This window comes from Cryptomeria japonica, unplaced genomic scaffold, assembly GCF_030272615.1.
Source record: "Cryptomeria japonica unplaced genomic scaffold, Sugi_1.0 HiC_scaffold_213, whole genome shotgun sequence".
NCBI lineage: Eukaryota > Viridiplantae > Streptophyta > Pinopsida > Cupressales > Cupressaceae > Cryptomeria > Cryptomeria japonica.
The window spans coordinates 162501-180895 of NW_026729035.1; the positions used below are offsets into that span (position 1 = coordinate 162501).

Genomic DNA, 18395 nt, shown 5'->3' on the forward strand with positions numbered 1-18395 from the left:
CTGGGCTGCGCACCAGGGCGGGCTCAAGATGGCACGCGCGTTCCGTTTTTTTCACTATCTTTCAAAACGGAAATTTTAAAATCTCCTTTTTTTTTTGCCTTTTCTGGAAATTAGTGAAGGCAGCGCATCAAAGGTGCGCACCTCGCTGCCCACCTTGGTGTGCTCTGAGGTGCGCACCCGGGAGCGCTACGAAGTGTGCTCCAAGGTGCGGCGTGCACGTTGTCGGAGCCCGGTTTGCCCCGGGTGCGCACCTCGCCTGCACCTTGGCCGGGGTGGGCACCTTGGCTGGGTTTGCCCAGGGTGCGCTCCGAAGCGGGGTTACTGGAGCGCCCCCTCTTTTTTTGTCAGAGCGTTTGGTGGGGTTTCTCGCATTGGCTCTTCCCAGGCCCGGTTGTTGGGTGCGCTCCCACCCTGGCGCGCGCGAAGTTGGAAGTTGGGTTAATTGCCCGGGCGCGCACCTTCGCCAGGGTGGGCACCTTGGTGCGCACACCTTGGCTGGGCTGCGCACCAGGGCGGGCTCAAGATGGCACCAGCATTCCCTTTTTCTCACTATCTTTCAAAACGGAAATTTTAAAATCTCGTTTTTTTTTTGCCTTTTATGGAAATTAGTGAAGGCATCGCATCAAAGGTGCGCACCTCGCTGCCCACCTTGGTGTGCTCCGAGGTGCCCACCACGGTGCGCAACGCCGGTGCGAACCCGGGAGCGCCCCGATGTGTGCTCCAAGGTGCGGCGTGCACGAAGTCGGACCCCGGTTTGCCCCGGGTGCGCACCTCGCGTGCACCTTGGTGCGCACACCTTGGCTGGGTTGCGCGGCCTGGTGGGCACCATGGTGCGCACCAAGGAGCGCTCCGAAGTGTGCTCCAAGGTGCGGCGTGCACGAAGTCGGAGCCCGGTTTGCCCCGGGTACGCACCTCGCGTGCACCTTCGCCGGGGTGGGCACCTCGGCTGGGTTGCGCGCCCTGGTGCGCACCAAGGAGCGCTCCGAAGTGTGCTCCAAGGTGCGGCGTGCACGAAGTCGGAGCCCGGTTTGCCCCGGGTGCGCACCTTCGCCGCGGTGCGCACCATGGCGTGCACGAAGTCGGAGCCCGGTTTGCCCCGGGTGCGCACCTCGCGTGCACCTTCGGCGGGGTTGCGCGCCCTGGTGGGCACCATGGTGCGCACCAAGGAGCGCTCCGAAGTGTGCTCCAAGGTGCGGCGTGCACGAAGTCGGAGCCCGGTTTGCCCCGGGTGCGCACCTCGCGTGCACCTTCGGCGGGGTTGCGCGCCCTGGTGGGCACCATGGTGCGCACCAAGGAGCGCTCCGAAGTGTGCTCCAAGGTGCGGCGTGCACGAAGTCGGAGCCCGGTTTGCCCCGGGTGCGCACCTCGCGTGCACCTTCGCCGCGGTGGGCACCATGGCGTGCACGAAGTCGGAGCCCGGTTTGCCCCGGGTGCGCACCTCGCGTGCACCTTCGCCGGGGTGGGCACCTCGGCTGGGTTGCGCGCCCTGGTGCGCACCAAGGAGCGCTCCGAAGTGTGCTCCAAGGTGCGGCGTGCACGAAGTCGGAGCCCGGTTTGCCCCGGGTGCGCACCTCGCGTGCACCTTCGCCAGGGTGGGCACCTCGGTGTGCTCCGAGGTGCGAACCCGAGAGCGCTCCGAGGTGCCCACGAAGTCGAAAGTCGGGTTAATTGCATTGTTTTCCCCGGGTGCGCTCCGAGGTGCGCAACATCGGCGCGCACCAAGGAGGGCTCCGAAGTGTGCTCCAAGGTGCGCACGATGGCGTGCACCTCTGGTGCGCACGATTCGGAGCTCGGTTTGACCGGGGTGCGCACACCTTGGCTGGGTTGCGCACCTTTTGTGCGCTCCAAGGTGCGCACGAAGTCGGAGCTCGGTTTGCCCCGGGTGCGCACCTTCGCCAGGGTGCGCACCTTGATGCGCACGCCTTGGCTGGGCTGCGCACCTTGGTGGGCGCCATGGTGCGCACCTTTCGTGCGCTCCAAGGTGCGCACGAAGTCGGAGCTCGGTTTGCCCCGGGTGCGCACCTTGGTGGGCGCCATGGTGCACTCCGAGGTGCCCAAGATTGGTGCGCACCAAGGAGCGCTCCGAAGTGCGCTCCAAGGTGCGCGCGAAGTCGAAAGTTGGGTTAATTGTCCGGTTTGCCTCGGGTGCGCACCTTGCGTGCACCTTCGCCAGGGTGGGCGCCTTGGTGCGCACACCTTGGCTGGGCTGCGCACACCTTGGCACCCGCGTTTCCTTCATTTTAAATTTTTTTTTTTTACAATCTCTCAAGTGGGAAATTCTATAATCTCAACTTTTTTTGCCTTTTCAGGAAACTTTTGAATGGAGCGCATCATTGGTGCGCTCCGAAGTGTGCTCCAAAGCTCTCTCCAGCTGCGTGCACCTGCCCCGGCCGCGCACCCGGCCCCGCCCAGCTTCGCTCACCTGTCCCGGGCGTCTGGTGCGGAACCTTAGAGTAAGAAACATCACCGTGCACCTTGGCCAACGTGCGCGACTCGACCGAGCGCGCACTGGCCGAGGTGCACACCGATTTCACCTGGGTGCGCGCGCAGCACCTCGGGCGCACCGGGGTGCGCGCACAACGCCCGGGTTGCACCGTGGCCTGTGTGCTCGGGGCGCCTCGGGTGCGCGCTCGGTGTCGCCCCCGCGCGCGCGGTAGTGCGGGCAGCGCACCCCGGCCCGGCCCGGCCCCGACGAGAACGCAAACGGGCAAAAGGTTTATTCAAATAGCATTGCGACGCCCGGCGAAAAACTAAAAAAGGGTGCAACACCGGGACTTCCCGGGAGGTCACCCATCCCAGTACTACTCCGGCCCAAGCGCGCTTAACTGCGGAGTTCTGATGGGATCCGGTGCACTAACGCTGGTATGATCGCACCCGTTATGAGCTTGTCGCAGTGTGTACTTAGCAAACCGCGACCCACGTGCGAATCCACCCCGGCCACCCACCCCCGTCGAGGTGCACACCCTCCCTCGCGAAGTGCGCCCCGTTCGCCAAGTGTGAGCCCTGCCCGGGTGCGCGCACCTTGCTAGGGCGTCGGGTGTGCACCCGGCCCGGCCTACGTGCGTGCACCTGGAGGGGGCGTCGTGTGCGTGCAGTGTCCCGTCTGCAACGCGGTGCCCACACACCACCTCGGGCGCAACGACCTGCGCTCACATGTGGGCCGAGTGCACCTTGGTGCATGTTCGGGGCGCCTCGGGTGCACGCTCGATCTTGCCCCGGTGCACCAAGGCGCTCGGTTTGCCCCGGGTGCGCACTTGGTGCAAGGTGGGCACCCAAAATAGGGATCAAGCACCAAAACACAAGTTTCGGGATGCAAAATGGGACCCAAGGACCACAAATGCGTTCCAAGACCCATGATGGGTCCACGAGAACAAAAATGTGTTCCGAGACTTAATAAACAAATATTGGGTTTTAGGAGAAGAAACATGCTCTGATGCCCAAAACGAGAATCGACCCCGAAAAGGCCACAGGCCAAAAGTGGGATGCGAGACAAAAAAAAATGGGACCCGAGGACCAAAATTGGGTTCCCAGGTCGAAGACAGGGCAACCGGACAAGAAACGACCTCTAAGGCTCGAAATGAGTCCCGGCGACTAAAACTTGACAAGAAGCACCCATCAGGCACCCAACTCGACACCCATGGGATGCCGACCCACCCGGGCTTCCACCTAGCACACCTTGGCACCCACCCACCCTCGCACCCAACCTCGCACCCAACTTAGCACCTTTGAACCCACATTGGCACTCACCCTGACCCTGGCACCTTGGAACCCACATTGGCACTCACCTTGACCCTGGCACCCACCTTTGCACTCACCTTGGGACCCACCCTGGCTCCCACCTCGGCACCCACCCAGACACCCACCTTGGTTCCTTGGCACCCACCTTGGATCCTTGGCACCCACCCCGACACCCACCTTGGCACGCAACTTGGCTACTTGCCACCCATCTTGGCTCCTTGACGCCCACCCCGACAACCACCCCGTGACCTACCCTGGCTAGGGTTGGTGCACACCCACCCTGGTGCCCACCTTGGCACCCACCCTATGACCCACCTTGGCACGCACCTTAGTACCCACCCCGTTACCCACCCTAGGACCCACCCCGTGACCCACCTTGGCCAGGGTGGGTGCCTTGGTGCGCACAACTTGCCTGGGCTGCACACCAGGGCGGGCTCAAGATGGCACCCGCGTTCCGTTTTTTTCACTATCTTTCAAAACGGAAATTTTAAAATCTCATTTTTTTCTTTTTTTTGCCTTTTCTGGAAATTAGTGAAGGCAGCGCATCAAAGGTGCGCAATGCTGGTGCGAACCCGGGAGCGCTCCGATGTGTGCTCCAAGGTGCGGCGTGCACGAAGTCCGAGCCCGGTTTGCCCCGGGTGCGCACCTCGCGTGCACCTTCGCCGGGGTGAGCACCTTGGCTGGGTTGCGCGCCCTGGTGCGTACCAAGGAGCGCTCTGAAGTGTGCTCCAAGGTGCGGCGTGCACGAAGTCGGAGCCCGGTTTGCCCCGGGTGTGCACCTCGGGTGCGCACCTCGCGTGCACCTTCGCTGCGGTGGGCACCTTGGCTGGGTTGCGCGCCTTGGTGGGCACCATGCAGTGCACGAAGTCGGAGCCCGGTTTGCCCCGGGCGCGCACCTCCGCCAGGGTGGGCACCTTGGTGCGCACAACTTGCCTGGGCTGCGCACCAGGAAGGGCTCAAGATGGCACCCGCGTTCCGTTTTTTTCACTATCTTTCAGAACGGAAATTTTAAAATATCGTTTTTTTTTGCCTTTTCTGGAAATTAGTGAAGGCAGCGCATCAAAGGTGCGCAACGCTGGTGCGAACCTGGGAGCGCTCCGATGTGTGCTCCAAGGTGCGGCGTGCACAAAGTCGGAGCCCGGTTTGCCCCGGGTGCGCCCTGGTGGGCACCATGGTGCGCACCAAGGAGCGCTCCGAAGTGTGCTCCAAGGTGCGGCCTGCACGAAGTCGGAGCCCGGTTTGCCCCGGGTGTGCACCTCGGGTGGGCACCTTGGTGCGCATGCCTTGCCTGGGCTGCGCACCAGGGCGGGCTCAAGATGGCACCCGCGTTCCTTTTTTTTCACTATCTTTCAAAACGGAAATTTTAAAATCTCATTTTTTTTTGCCTTTTTCTGGAAATTAGTGAAGGCAGCGCATCAAAGGTGCGCACCTCGCTGCCCACCACGGTGCGCAACGCCGGTGGGCACCCGGGAGTGCTTCGAAGTGTGCTCCAAGGTGTTGCGTGCACGTTGTCGGAGCCCGGTTTGCCCCGGGTGCGCACCTCGCGTGCACCTTCGTCGGGGTGGGCACCTTGGCTTGGTTTGCCCCGGCTGCGCTCCGAAGCGGGGTTATTGGAGCGCCGCCTCTTTTTTTGTCGGAGCGTTTGGTGGGGTTTCTCGCATTGGCTCTTCCGAGGCCCGGTTGCCACCCTGGCGCGCACGAAGTCGGAAGTAGGGTTAATTGCCCGGGTGCGCACCTTTGCCAGGGTGGCACCTTACCTGGGCTGCGCACCAGGGCGGGCTCAAGATGGCACGCGCGTTCCGTTTTTTTCACTATCTTTCAAAACGGAAATTTTAAAATCTCCTTTTTTTTTTGCCTTTTCTGGAAATTAGTGAAGGCAGCGCATCAAAGGTGCGCACCTCGCTGCCCACCTTGGTGTGCTCTGAGGTGCGCACCCGGGAGCGCTACGAAGTGTGCTCCAAGGTGCGGCGTGCACGTTGTCGGAGCCCGGTTTGCCCCGGGTGCGCACCTCGCCTGCACCTTGGCCGGGGTGGGCACCTTGGCTGGGTTTGCCCAGGGTGCGCTCCGAAGCGGGGTTACTGGAGCGCCCCCTCTTTTTTTGTCAGAGAGTTTGGTGGGGTTTCTCGCATTGGCTCTTCCCAGGCCCGGTTGTTGGGTGCGCTCCCACCCTGGCGCGCGCGAAGTTGGAAGTTGGGTTAATTGCCCGGGCGCGCACCTTCGCCAGGGTGGGCACCTTGGTGCGCAAACCTTGGCTGGGCTGCGCACCAGGGCGGGCTCAAGATGGCACCAGCATTCCCTTTTTCTCACTATCTTTCAAAACGGAAATTTTAAAATCTCGTTTTTTTTTTGCCTTTTATGGAAATTAGTGAAGGCATCGCATCAAAGGTGCGCACCTCGCTGCCCACCTTGGTGTGCTCCGAGGTGCCCACCACGGTGCGCAACGCCGGTGCGAACCCGGGAGCGCCCCGATGTGTGCTCCAAGGTGCGGCATGCACGAAGTCGGACCCCGGTTTGCCCCGGGTGCGCACCTCGCGTGCACCTTGGTGCGCACACCTTGGCTGGGTTGCGCGGCCTGGTGGGCACCATGGTGCGCACCAAGGAGCGCTCCGAAGTGTGCTCCAAGGTGCGGCGTGCACGAAGTCGGAGCCCGGTTTGCCCCGGGTGCGCACCTTCGCCGCGGTGGGCACCATGGCGTGCACGAAGTCGGAGCCCGGTTTGCCCCGGGTGCGCACCTCGCGTGCACCTTCGCCGGGGTGGGCACCTCGGCTGGGTTGCGCGCCCTGGTGCGCACCAAGGAGCGCTCTGAAGTGTGCTCCAAGGTGCGGCGTGCAGGAAGTCGGAGCCCGGTTTGCCCCGGGTGTGCACCTCGCGTGCACCTTCGCTGCGGTGGGCACCTTGGCTGGGTTGCGCGCCTTGGTGGGCACCATGCAGTGCACGAAGTCGGAGCCCGGTTTGCCCCGGGCGCGCACCTCCGCCAGGGTGGGCACCTTGGTGCGCACAACTTGCCTGGGCTGCGCACCAGGAAGGGCTCAAGATGGCACCCGCGTTCCGTTTTTTTCACTATCTTTCAGAACGGAAATTTTAAAATATCGTTTTTTTTTGCCTTTTCTGGAAATTAGTGAAGGCAGCGCATCAAAGGTGCGCAACGCTGGTGCGAACCTGGGAGCGCTCCGATGTGTGCTCCAAGGTGCGGCGTGCACGAAGTCGGACCCCGGTTTGCCCCGGGTGCGCACCTCGCGTGCACCTTGGTGCGCACACCTTGGCTGGGTTGCGCGCCCTGGTGGGCACCATGGTGCGCACCAAGGAGCGCTCCGAAGTGTGCTCCAAGGTGCGGCGTGCACGAAGTCGGAGCCCGGTTTGCCCCGGGTGCGCACCTCGCGTGCACCTTCGCCGCGGTGGGCACCATGGCGTGCACGAAGTCGGAGCCCGGTTTGCCCCGGGTGCGCACCTCGCGTGCACCTTCGCCGGGGTGGGCACCTTGGTGTGCAGACCTTGGCTGGGTTGCGCGCCCTGGTGGGCACCATGGTGCGCACCAAGGAGCGCTCCGAAGTGTGCTCCAAGGTGCGGCCTGCACGAAGTCGGAGCCCGGTTTGCCCCGGGTGTGCACCTCGGGTGGGCACCTTGGTGCGCATGCCTTGCCTGGGCTGCGCACCAGGGCGGGCTCAAGATGGCACCCGCGTTCCTTTTTTTTCACTATCTTTCAAAACGGAAATTTTAAAATCTCATTTTTTTTTGCCTTTTTCTGGAAATTAGTGAAGGCAGCGCATCAAAGGTGCGCACCTCGCTGCCCACCACGGTGCGCAACGCCGGTGGGCACCCGGGAGTGCTTCGAAGTGTGCTCCAAGGTGCTGCGTGCACGTTGTCGGAGCCCGGTTTGCCCCGGGTGCGCACCTCGCGTGCACCTTCGTCGGGGTGGGCACCTTGGCTGGGTTTGCCCCGGCTGCGCTCCGAAGCGGGGTTATTGGAGCGCCGCCTCTTTTTTTGTCGGAGCGTTTGGTGGGGTTTCTCGCATTGGCTCTTCCGAGGCCCGGTTGCCACCCTGGCGCGCACGAAGTCGGAAGTAGGGTTAATTGCCCGGGTGCGCACCTTTGCCAGGGTGGGCACCTTACCTGGGCTGCGCACCAGGGCGGGCTCAAGATGGCACGCGCGTTCCGTTTTTTTCACTATCTTTCAAAACGGAAATTTTAAAATCTCCTTTTTTTTTTGCCTTTTCTGGAAATTAGTGAAGGCAGCGCATCAAAGGTGCGCACCTCGCTGCCCACCTTGGTGTGCTCTGAGGTGCGCACCCGGGAGCGCTACGAAGTGTGCTCCAAGGTGCGGCGTGCACGTTGTCGGAGCCCGGTTTGCCCCGGGTGCGCACCTCGCCTGCACCTTGGCCGGGGTGGGCACCTTGGCTGGGTTTGCCCAGGGTGCGCTCCGAAGCGGGGTTACTGGAGCGCCCCCTCTTTTTTTGTCAGAGCGTTTGGTGGGGTTTCTCGCATTGGCTCTTCCCAGGCCCGGTTGTTGGGTGCGCTCCCACCCTGGCGCGCGCGAAGTTGGAAGTTGGGTTAATTGCCCGGGCGCGCACCTTCGCCAGGGTGGGCACCTTGGTGCGCACACCTTGGCTGGGCTGCGCACCAGGGCGGGCTCAAGATGGCACCAGCATTCCCTTTTTCTCACTATCTTTCAAAACGGAAATTTTAAAATCTCGTTTTTTTTTTGCCTTTTATGGAAATTAGTGAAGGCATCGCATCAAAGGTGCGCACCTCGCTGCCCACCTTGGTGTGCTCCGAGGTGCCCACCACGGTGCGCAACGCCGGTGCGAACCCGGGAGCGCCCCGATGTGTGCTCCAAGGTGCGGCGTGCACGAAGTCGGACCCCGGTTTGCCCCGGGTGCGCACCTCGCGTGCACCTTGGTGCGCACACCTTGGCTGGGTTGCGCGGCCTGGTGGGCACCATGGTGCGCACCAAGGAGCGCTCCGAAGTGTGCTCCAAGGTGCGGCGTGCACGAAGTCGGAGCCCGGTTTGCCCCGGGTACGCACCTCGCGTGCACCTTCGCCGGGGTGGGCACCTCGGCTGGGTTGCGCGCCCTGGTGCGCACCAAGGAGCGCTCCGAAGTGTGCTCCAAGGTGCGGCGTGCACGAAGTCGGAGCCCGGTTTGCCCCGGGTGCGCACCTTCGCCGCGGTGCGCACCATGGCGTGCACGAAGTCGGAGCCCGGTTTGCCCCGGGTGCGCACCTCGCGTGCACCTTCGGCGGGGTTGCGCGCCCTGGTGGGCACCATGGTGCGCACCAAGGAGCGCTCCGAAGTGTGCTCCAAGGTGCGGCGTGCACGAAGTCGGAGCCCGGTTTGCCCCGGGTGCGCACCTCGCGTGCACCTTCGGCGGGGTTGCGCGCCCTGGTGGGCACCATGGTGCGCACCAAGGAGCGCTCCGAAGTGTGCTCCAAGGTGCGGCGTGCACGAAGTCGGAGCCCGGTTTGCCCCGGGTGCGCACCTCGCGTGCACCTTCGCCGCGGTGGGCACCATGGCGTGCACGAAGTCGGAGCCCGGTTTGCCCCGGGTGCGCACCTCGCGTGCACCTTCGCCGGGGTGGGCACCTCGGCTGGGTTGCGCGCCCTGGTGCGCACCAAGGAGCGCTCCGAAGTGTGCTCCAAGGTGCGGCGTGCACGAAGTCGGAGCCCGGTTTGCCCCGGGTGCGCACCTCGCGTGCACCTTCGCCAGGGTGGGCACCTCGGTGCGCACACCTTCTCAATGTTTTCTTGCCTTTTCTGGAAATTGGTGAAGGCAGCGCATCAAAGGTGCGCACCTCGGTGTGCTCCGAGGTGCGAACCCGAGAGCGCTCCGAGGTGCCCACGAAGTCGAAAGTCGGGTTAATTGCATTGTTTTCCCCGGGTGCGCTCCGAGGTGCGCAACATCGGCGCGCACCAAGGAGGGCTCCGAAGTGTGCTCCAAGGTGCGCACGATGGCGTGCACCTCTGGTGCGCACGATTCGGAGCTCGGTTTGACCGGGGTGCGCACACCTTGGCTGGGTTGCGCACCTTTTGTGCGCTCCAAGGTGCGCACGAAGTCGGAGCTCGGTTTGCCCCGGGTGCGCACCTTCGCCAGGGTGCGCACCTTGATGCGCACGCCTTGGCTGGGCTGCGCACCTTGGTGGGCGCCATGGTGCGCACCTTTCGTGCGCTCCAAGGTGCGCACGAAGTCGGAGCTCGGTTTGCCCCGGGTGCGCACCTTGGTGGGCGCCATGGTGCACTCCGAGGTGCCCAAGATTGGTGCGCACCAAGGAGCGCTCCGAAGTGCGCTCCAAGGTGCGCGCGAAGTCGAAAGTTGGGTTAATTGTCCGGTTTGCCTCGGGTGCGCACCTTGCGTGCACCTTCGCCAGGGTGGGCGCCTTGGTGCGCACACCTTGGCTGGGCTGCGCACACCTTGGCACCCGCGTTTCCTTCATTTTAAATTTTTTTTTTTTACAATCTCTCAAGTGGGAAATTCTATAATCTCAACTTTTTTTGCCTTTTCAGGAAACTTTTGAATGGAGCGCATCATTGGTGCGCTCCGAAGTGTGCTCCAAAGCTCTCTCCAGCTGCGTGCACCTGCCCCGGCCGCGCACCCGGCCCCGCCCAGCTTCGCTCACCTGTCCCGGGCGTCTGGTGCGGAACCTTAGAGTAAGAAACATCACCGTGCACCTTGGCCAACGTGCGCGACTCGACCGAGCGCGCACTGGCCGAGGTGCACACCGATTTCACCTGGGTGCGCGCGCAGCACCTCGGGCGCACCGGGGTGCGCGCACAACGCCCGGGTTGCACCGTGGCCTGTGTGCTCGGGGCGCCTCGGGTGCGCGCTCGGTGTCGCCCCCGCGCGCGCGGTAGTGCGGGCAGCGCACCCCGGCCCGGCCCGGCCCCGACGAGAACGCAAACGGGCAAAAGGTTTATTCAAATAGCATTGCGACGCCCGGCGAAAAACTAAAAAAGGGTGCAACACCGGGACTTCCCGGGAGGTCACCCATCCCAGTACTACTCCGGCCCAAGCGCGCTTAACTGCGGAGTTCTGATGGGATCCGGTGCACTAACGCTGGTATGATCGCACCCGTTATGAGCTTGTCGCAGTGTGTACTTAGCAAACCGCGACCCACGTGCGAATCCACCCCGGCCACCCACCCCCGTCGAGGTGCACACCCTCCCTCGCGAAGTGCGCCCCGTTCGCCAAGTGTGAGCCCTGCCCGGGTGCGCGCACCTTGCTAGGGCGTCGGGTGTGCACCCGGCCCGGCCTACGTGCGTGCACCTGGAGGGGGCGTCGTGTGCGTGCAGTGTCCCGTCTGCAACGCGGTGCCCACACACCACCTCGGGCGCAACGACCTGCGCTCACATGTGGGCCGAGTGCACCTTGGTGCATGTTCGGGGCGCCTCGGGTGCACGCTCGATCTTGCCCCGGTGCACCAAGGCGCTCGGTTTGCCCCGGGTGCGCACTTGGTGCAAGGTGGGCACCCAAAATAGGGATCAAGCACCAAAACACAAGTTTCGGGATGCAAAATGGGACCCAAGGACCACAAATGCGTTCCAAGACCCATGATGGGTCCACGAGAACAAAAATGTGTTCCGAGACTTAATAAACAAATATTGGGTTTTAGGAGAAGAAACATGCTCTGATGCCCAAAACGAGAATCGACCCCGAAAAGGCCACAGGCCAAAAGTGGGATGCGAGACAAAAAAAAATGGGACCCGAGGACCAAAATTGGGTTCCCAGGTCGAAGACAGGGCAACCGGACAAGAAACGACCTCTAAGGCTCGAAATGAGTCCCGACGACTAAAACTTGACAAGAAGCACCCATCAGGCACCCAACTCGACACCCATGGGATGCCGACCCACCCGGGCTTCCACCTAGCACACCTTGGCACCCACCCACCCTCGCACCCAACCTCGCACCCAACTTAGCACCTTTGAACCCACATTGGCACTCACCCTGACCCTGGCACCTTGGAACCCACATTGGCACTCACCTTGACCCTGGCACCCACCTTTGCACTCACCTTGGGACCCACCCTGGCTCCCACCTCGGCACCCACCCAGACACCCACCTTGGTTCCTTGGCACCCACCTTGGATCCTTGGCACCCACCCCGACACCCACCTTGGCACGCAACTTGGCTACTTGCCACCCACCTTGGCTCCTTGACGCCCACCCCGACAACCACCCCGTGACCTACCCTGGCTAGGGTTGGTGCACACCCACCCTGGTGCCCACCTTGGCACCCACCCTATGACCCACCTTGGCACGCACCTTAGTACCCACCCCGTTACCCACCCTAGGACCCACCCCGTGACCCACCTTGGCCAGGGTGGGTGCACCCACCCTGGTGCCCACCTTGGCACCCACCCATCCTAGCACCCAGCCTGTGACCGGGCTTGGAACCCAACCTTGCACCCGCACCCGTCTTGGCCAGTGTGGGTGCGCACCCATCCTGGCACCCACGTTGTGACACACCCTTTAACCCACGCACCCTAGCACCCACGTTGGCACCCACCTTGGAACCCAACCTAGCAACTTGGCACCCACCCCGTGACCCACCTTGGCATCCACCATAGCAGTCGCCGACTTGGCACCCACCTCGGCACCCACCTTGACACTTGTGGACCCACCTTGCCACTCACCCTAGCATCGACCCATCCTAGCACCCACCCTGGCACCTTTGCACCCTAGCACTCACCCATCCTAGCACCTAACCTGTGACCCACCTTGACACTCACCCTCGCACCCACCTTGGAACCCAACCTAGCACCCACCCACCCTGACACCAACCCTAGCACCTACCCACCCTTGCACCCACCCTGTGACCCATCTTGGCACCCACCCATCCTACCACTCAACCTATCACCCACCTTCTCACCCACCTTGGCATCCACCTTAGCACCCACCCACACTGGCACCTTGGCACCCACCTCGGGCAAGGTGGGTGCACACCCACCCTGGCACCCAATTTAGAACCCACCGAGCATGTTACCCACCTTGGCACCCACATTGCAGCCCACCCTAGTACCCACCCTATGACCCACATTGGCATCCACACCCTAGCACCCAGGCACCTCGACACCCGCCTTGACACCCACCCTAGCACTGAACCTGTGACCCACCTTGGAACTCACCCTAGAACCCACCCACCCTGTGAACCACCTTGGCATCCACCTTAGCACCCACCCACCTTGGCACCCACTCTAGCACTCACCCATCCTAACACCCAACTTGTTACCCACCTTGGCACCCGCCCTCGCGTCCACCTTGAAACCCACCCTAGCACCCACCCACGCAGGAGCCCACCTTGGCACCCAACCTAACACCCACGCATCCTGGCACCCAACTTGTGACCCACCTTGGAACCCACCCTAGTACCCACCTTTGAACCCACTATATCACCAACCCACCTTGGCACCCACCCTATGACCCTCTTTGGAATCCACCCTAGCACGCACCCACCCTGGCACCCACCATGGAGCGCACCCTAGCACCCACCCACCTCGGCACGCACCTCAACACCCACCTTGGTGTGCGCACTGCGCCAACCTCTCAAAGACCCTATGTGGTGCGCTCCAAAGTGTACACCTTTGGTGCGCTCCAAGGTGCGCACCTTTGGTGCACACCGAGGTGCACACCAAAGTGTCCACCGAGGTGAGCACCAAAGTGCACTCCAGGGTGCACACCAAGGCGTGCACCTTTGGTGCGGTCAATGCAAACGAATTCGGAAGTTGGGGTCGATGTCCTAATCGCTGCTGCAGACTACACGTATGAGAATCGGACAAATAGCTTTATATAGGGGAGGTGTTGCGTTTGATGGGTCGACTCCCCTGGTTGTGTGCACTGCACCAACTTCAAAGACCCTGTCTTGTTTAAGAAGTCAAAAGTTGGGGTGGATGTCCTAATCATTGCTGCAGTCTACGCATGTATGAGAATCAGACAAATAGCTTATATAGGGGAGGTGTTGCATTCGGTGGGTTGACTCCCCTGGTTGTGCGCACTGCGCCAACCTCAAAGACCCCGCATAGCAGAAGAAGTCGGAAGTCGGATTTTGGTGAGCACCAAGGCGTGCACCTTTGGTGCGGTCAACGCAGACGAATTCAGAAGTTGGGGTGGATGTCCTAATCGTTGTTGCAGGCTACACATGTATGAGAATCAGACAAATAGCTTATATAGGGGAGGTGTTGGGTTTGATGGGTCAACTCCCTTGGTTGTGCGCATTACGCCAACCTCAAAGACCTTGTTTTCGTTAAGAAGTCAAAAGTTGGGGTCAATGTCCTAATGGCTCCTGCAGGCTACACATGTATGAGAATCGGACAAATAGCTTATATAGGGGAGGTGTTGGGTTTGATGGGTCGACTCCCCTGGTTGTGCGCATTACGTCAACCTCAAAGACCTTGTTTTCGTTAAGAAGTCAAAAGTTGGGGTCGATGTCCTAATTGCTCCTGTAGACTACACATGTATGAGAATCAGACAAATAGCTTATATAGGGGAGGTGTTGGGTTTGATGGGTTGACTCCCCTAGTTGTTCGCATTACACCAACCTCAAAGACCTTGTTTTCGTTTAGAAGCCGAAAGTTGGGGTCGATGTCCTAATTGCTCCTGCAGGCTACGCATGTATGAGAATCAGACAAATAGCTTATATAGGGGAGGTGTTGGGTTTGATGGGTCGACTCCCCTGGTTGTGCGCATTGCGCCAACCTCAAAGACCCTGCATTGCGGATGAAGTCGAAAGTCAGAGTTTGGTGTGCTACAAGGTGTGGTCGAAGGTGCTCACCTAGGTGTGCACCTTTGGAGCACAGGAAAAGTGCCCTCCAAAAGTGCGCACCTTTGGAGTGCACAAAAGTGCCCTCCAAAAGTGCGCACCTTTGGAGCGCAGAAAAGTGCCCTCCAAAAAGTGCCCTCCAAAAGTGCGCACCTTTGGAGCGCAGAAAAGTGCCCTCCAAAAAGTGCCCTCCAAAAGTGCGCACCTTTGGAGCGCAGAAAAGTGCCCTCCAAAAAGTGCCCTCCAAAAGTGCGCACCTTTGGAGCGCAGAAAAGTGCCCTCCAAAAAGTGCCCTCCAAAAGTGCGCACCTTTGGAGCGCAGAAAAGTGCCCTCCAAAAAGTGCCCTCCAAAAGTGCGCACCTTTGGAGCGCAGAAAAGTGCCCTCCAAAAAGTGCCCTCCAAAAGTGCGCACCTTTGGAGCGCAGAAAAGTGCCCTCCAAAAAGTGCCCTCCAAAAGTGCGCACCTTTGGAGCGCAGAAAAGTGCCCTCCAAAAAGTGCCCTCCAAAAGTGCGCACCTTTGGAGCGCAGAAAAGTGCCCTCCAAAAAGTGCCCTCCAAAAGTGCGCACCTTTGGAGCGCAGAAAAGTGCCCTCCAAAAAGTGCCCTCCAAAAGTGCGCACCTTTGGAGCGCAGAAAAGTGCCCTCCAAAAAGTGCCCTCCAAAAGTGCGCACCTTTGGAGCGCAGAAAAGTGCCCTCCAAAAGTGCGCACCTTTGGAGCGCACAAAAGTGCCCTCCAAAAGTGCGCACTTTTGGTGCGCACCAAGGCGCTGGTTCGGTCGTTGCAGGCGAGTTCGGAAGTTGGGGTCGATGTCCTGAGCGGAGGTGCAAACTACACAGGTGTCGGAATCGGACAAATAGCTTATATAGGGGAGGTGTATGCTTCGATGGGTCGACTCCCCAGGTTGAGCGCACCGCGCCAACCTCAAAGACCCTACGGTATGGATGAAGTCGGAAGTTGGGTCCGATGACCGATTCGATTAGTAGGTATGCTCATGAGGTCGGAATTTGGGTCCGATGACCTGCCATGTGCAGGAAGGCGAATGTTGACACTGTGCGTTGCAAGGTGCACACCAAGGCGCTGGTGCGGTCTTTTTAGTCGAGTTCGGAAGTTGGGGTCGATGTCCTGATCGGAGGTGCAAGCTACACAGGTGTGGGAATCGGACAAATAGCTTATATAGGGGAGGTGTATGCTTCGTTGGGTCGACTCCCCGGGTTGAGCGCACCGCGCCAACCTCAAAGACCCTACGGTATGGATGAAGTCGGAAGTTGGGTCCGATGACCGATTCGATATGTAGGCATACTCGCGAGGTCGGAATTTGGGTCCGATGACCTGCCACGTGCAGGAAGGCGAATGTTGGCACTGTGCGTTGCAAGGTGCGCACCAAGGCGCTGGTTCGGTCGTTGGAGGCGAGTTCGGAAGTTGGGGTCGATGTCTTGATCGGAGGTGCAAACTACACAGGTGTGGGAATCGGACAAATAGCTTATATAGGGGAGGTGTATGCTTCGTTGGGTCGACTCCCCGGGTTGAGCGCACCGCGCCAACCTCAAAGACCCTACGGTATGGATGAAGTCGGAAGTTGGGTCCGATGACCGATTCGATATGTAGGCATACTCGCGAGGTCGGAATTTGGGTCCGATGACCTGCCATGTGCAGGAAGGCGAATGTTGGGACTGTGCGTCGCAAGGTGCGCACCAAGGCGCTGGTGCCGTCGTTGCAGTCGAGTTCGGAAGTTGGGGTCGATGTCCTGGTCAGAGGTGCAAACTACACAGGTGTGGGAATCGGACAAATAGCTTATATAGGGGAGGTGTATGCTTCGATGGGTCGACTCCCTGGGTTGAGCGCACCGCGCCAACCTCAAAGACCCTACAGTATGGATGAAGTCGGAAGTTGGGTCCGATGACCGATTCGATACGTAGGCATATTGGCGAGGTCTGAATTTGTGTCCGATGACCTGCCATGCGCAGGAAGGCGGAATTTGGGTCCGATGACCGAGTTGATGGCGTGCCATGCGCAGAAAGGCGGAATTTGGGTCCGATGACCGAGTTGATGTTGATGGCCCGCCATGCACAGGAAGGCGGAATTTGGGTCCGATGACCGATTTGAAGGCGTGCCATACGCAAAAAGGCGGAGTTTGGGTCCGATGACCGAGTTGATATTGATGGCCCGCCATGCGCAGGAAGGCGGAATTTGGGTCCGATGACCTGACATACGCATGGAGTCCGACTCGGGGGCCGATGTTCGATTCGATGACTTGCATTGTGGGTAAAGTCGGAAGTTGTGGTCTTTGACCCGATTCGATGACCAGACTTCGGCTGCTTGAGAATCGGACAAATAACTTATATAGGGGAGGTAGTGTTCTCGAGCATCCTCCCCCCGTGCCCGTTTATGTCGATTGATGCTGGTGCTCGACTGGTTGGAGCGCTCGGATGCAAAAATCTTGCACCAGGATTTATCGATTGTGATGGACACGGCAAGTCTCCTGATTGCTATGCAGGAGCTCATCGTGAATCTCTATGCGGCCTTGGTATGGACTCGACCTGCGGAATGGTTCGGCAATGGTAGTCGCTCCAACACGTCCTTGCAATGGCCACAGAGGTGATTCGACTAGAGCTCCAGTCTAGCTTTTGGGTTGCTTGGCGGACTGGTATAGCCGCGATCGAGTTCCGGCCATGAACGTTTTAGATAGCTCTTGGGCTTTCTGGGACGGAAGTCGGAAGTTTGGGCTGTTGTCCGATTTGATGACCATTCTTCGGATGTGTGAGAATCGGACAAATAACTTATATAGGGGACTGTGTTGTCTCACGCAGCCCCCTCCGTGCCCCTCTATCTCGACCGATGTTGGTGCTTGAAAGGGTTGGGATCGCTCGGATTTATAAACGTGCACCACCATTTGTCGAGTGTGAGGGACGCGGCAGGTCTCCTAAATGCTATGCGGGCGCTCTCTGAGAATCTCTATCCGGCCTCGACACAGACTAGTCTTGCTGAATGGTTTGGCACTGGTAGTCGATCCAACACGTCGTTGTTGTGGCCGCCTAGGCGATTCGATTCGAGCCCCCGTCTAGCTTTTGGGTTGCTTGGCGGATTTTGCCCTATCCGCAAGTGAGCTCGGTCCCTAAACGTTCGAGAAACCCGATTGCTATGCGCCGACTCTCTTTCTTGCGAGCCTCCATCTAGCTTTTGGGTCTCTACGGAACGGAAGTCGGAATCTGGGACCGTTGTTTGATTCGACGAGGCAGACTACGGTTGTGCGAGAATCGGACAAATAACTTATATAGGGGAGGTGTTGACTGGAGCATTCTCCCCCGTGCCCCTCTAACTCGACCAATGCTGGCGCTCGAACGGTGGTAGCGCTCGGATTTTCATTGAGCGCCAGCATTGGTCGATTTAGAGGGGCATGCGAGATTCCCGAATGCTATGCGAGGGCTCTAACGGAAATGTCTATTGGTTTCGGTATGGATGCAATTGCGAGTGGTTCGGCAAAGGTAGTCGTTCCGATGCGTCCATGTCGTGGCCAAATCGATAATTCGATTTGAGCCCTCGTATAGCATTTGGGTCTCTCGATGTGATTCCGCATTCCAGTCCCTTTGGGCACTGCTTGAGCCGCATCCCAGGGGGTTCCCTTCCCAATAATCTGCCTCGCAACCCGATTGCTATGCGGTGAGGCTCCTCGGCCGCCTCGGAACTATCTGTGTATCAGACGCATCGCGGGATAAGGGGTTGGCAACGGTAGTCGCCCCAAGCGCGTCCGATGCTTGGACCATTCCGAGGCGGCCCTGAAGCCTCTTCCGTCTAGCCGTTGGGTCCTTCTCGCCGCATCCCTCGCCTCGCACCCCGATTGCTATGCGGTGAGGCTCCTCGGCCGCCTCGGAACTATCTGTGTATCGGACGCGTCGCGGGATAAGGGGTTGTC

General features: G+C 60.3%; 2 non-coding genes across 2 annotated transcripts; both read right to left on the minus strand.

The window, feature by feature from the left end:
• Nucleotides 1-2757: 2757 nt before the first annotated feature.
• On the minus strand, nt 2758-2876 carry LOC131868698 (5S ribosomal RNA). Its single transcript, XR_009367145.1, has one exon. It is a non-coding gene; the product is annotated as a 5S ribosomal RNA (ribosomal RNA).
• Nucleotides 2877-10680: 7804 nt separating this feature from the next.
• Nucleotides 10681-10799, minus strand: LOC131868699 (5S ribosomal RNA). The gene has a single exon (XR_009367146.1). It is a non-coding gene; the product is annotated as a 5S ribosomal RNA (ribosomal RNA).
• Nucleotides 10800-18395: the final 7596 nt, after the last annotated feature.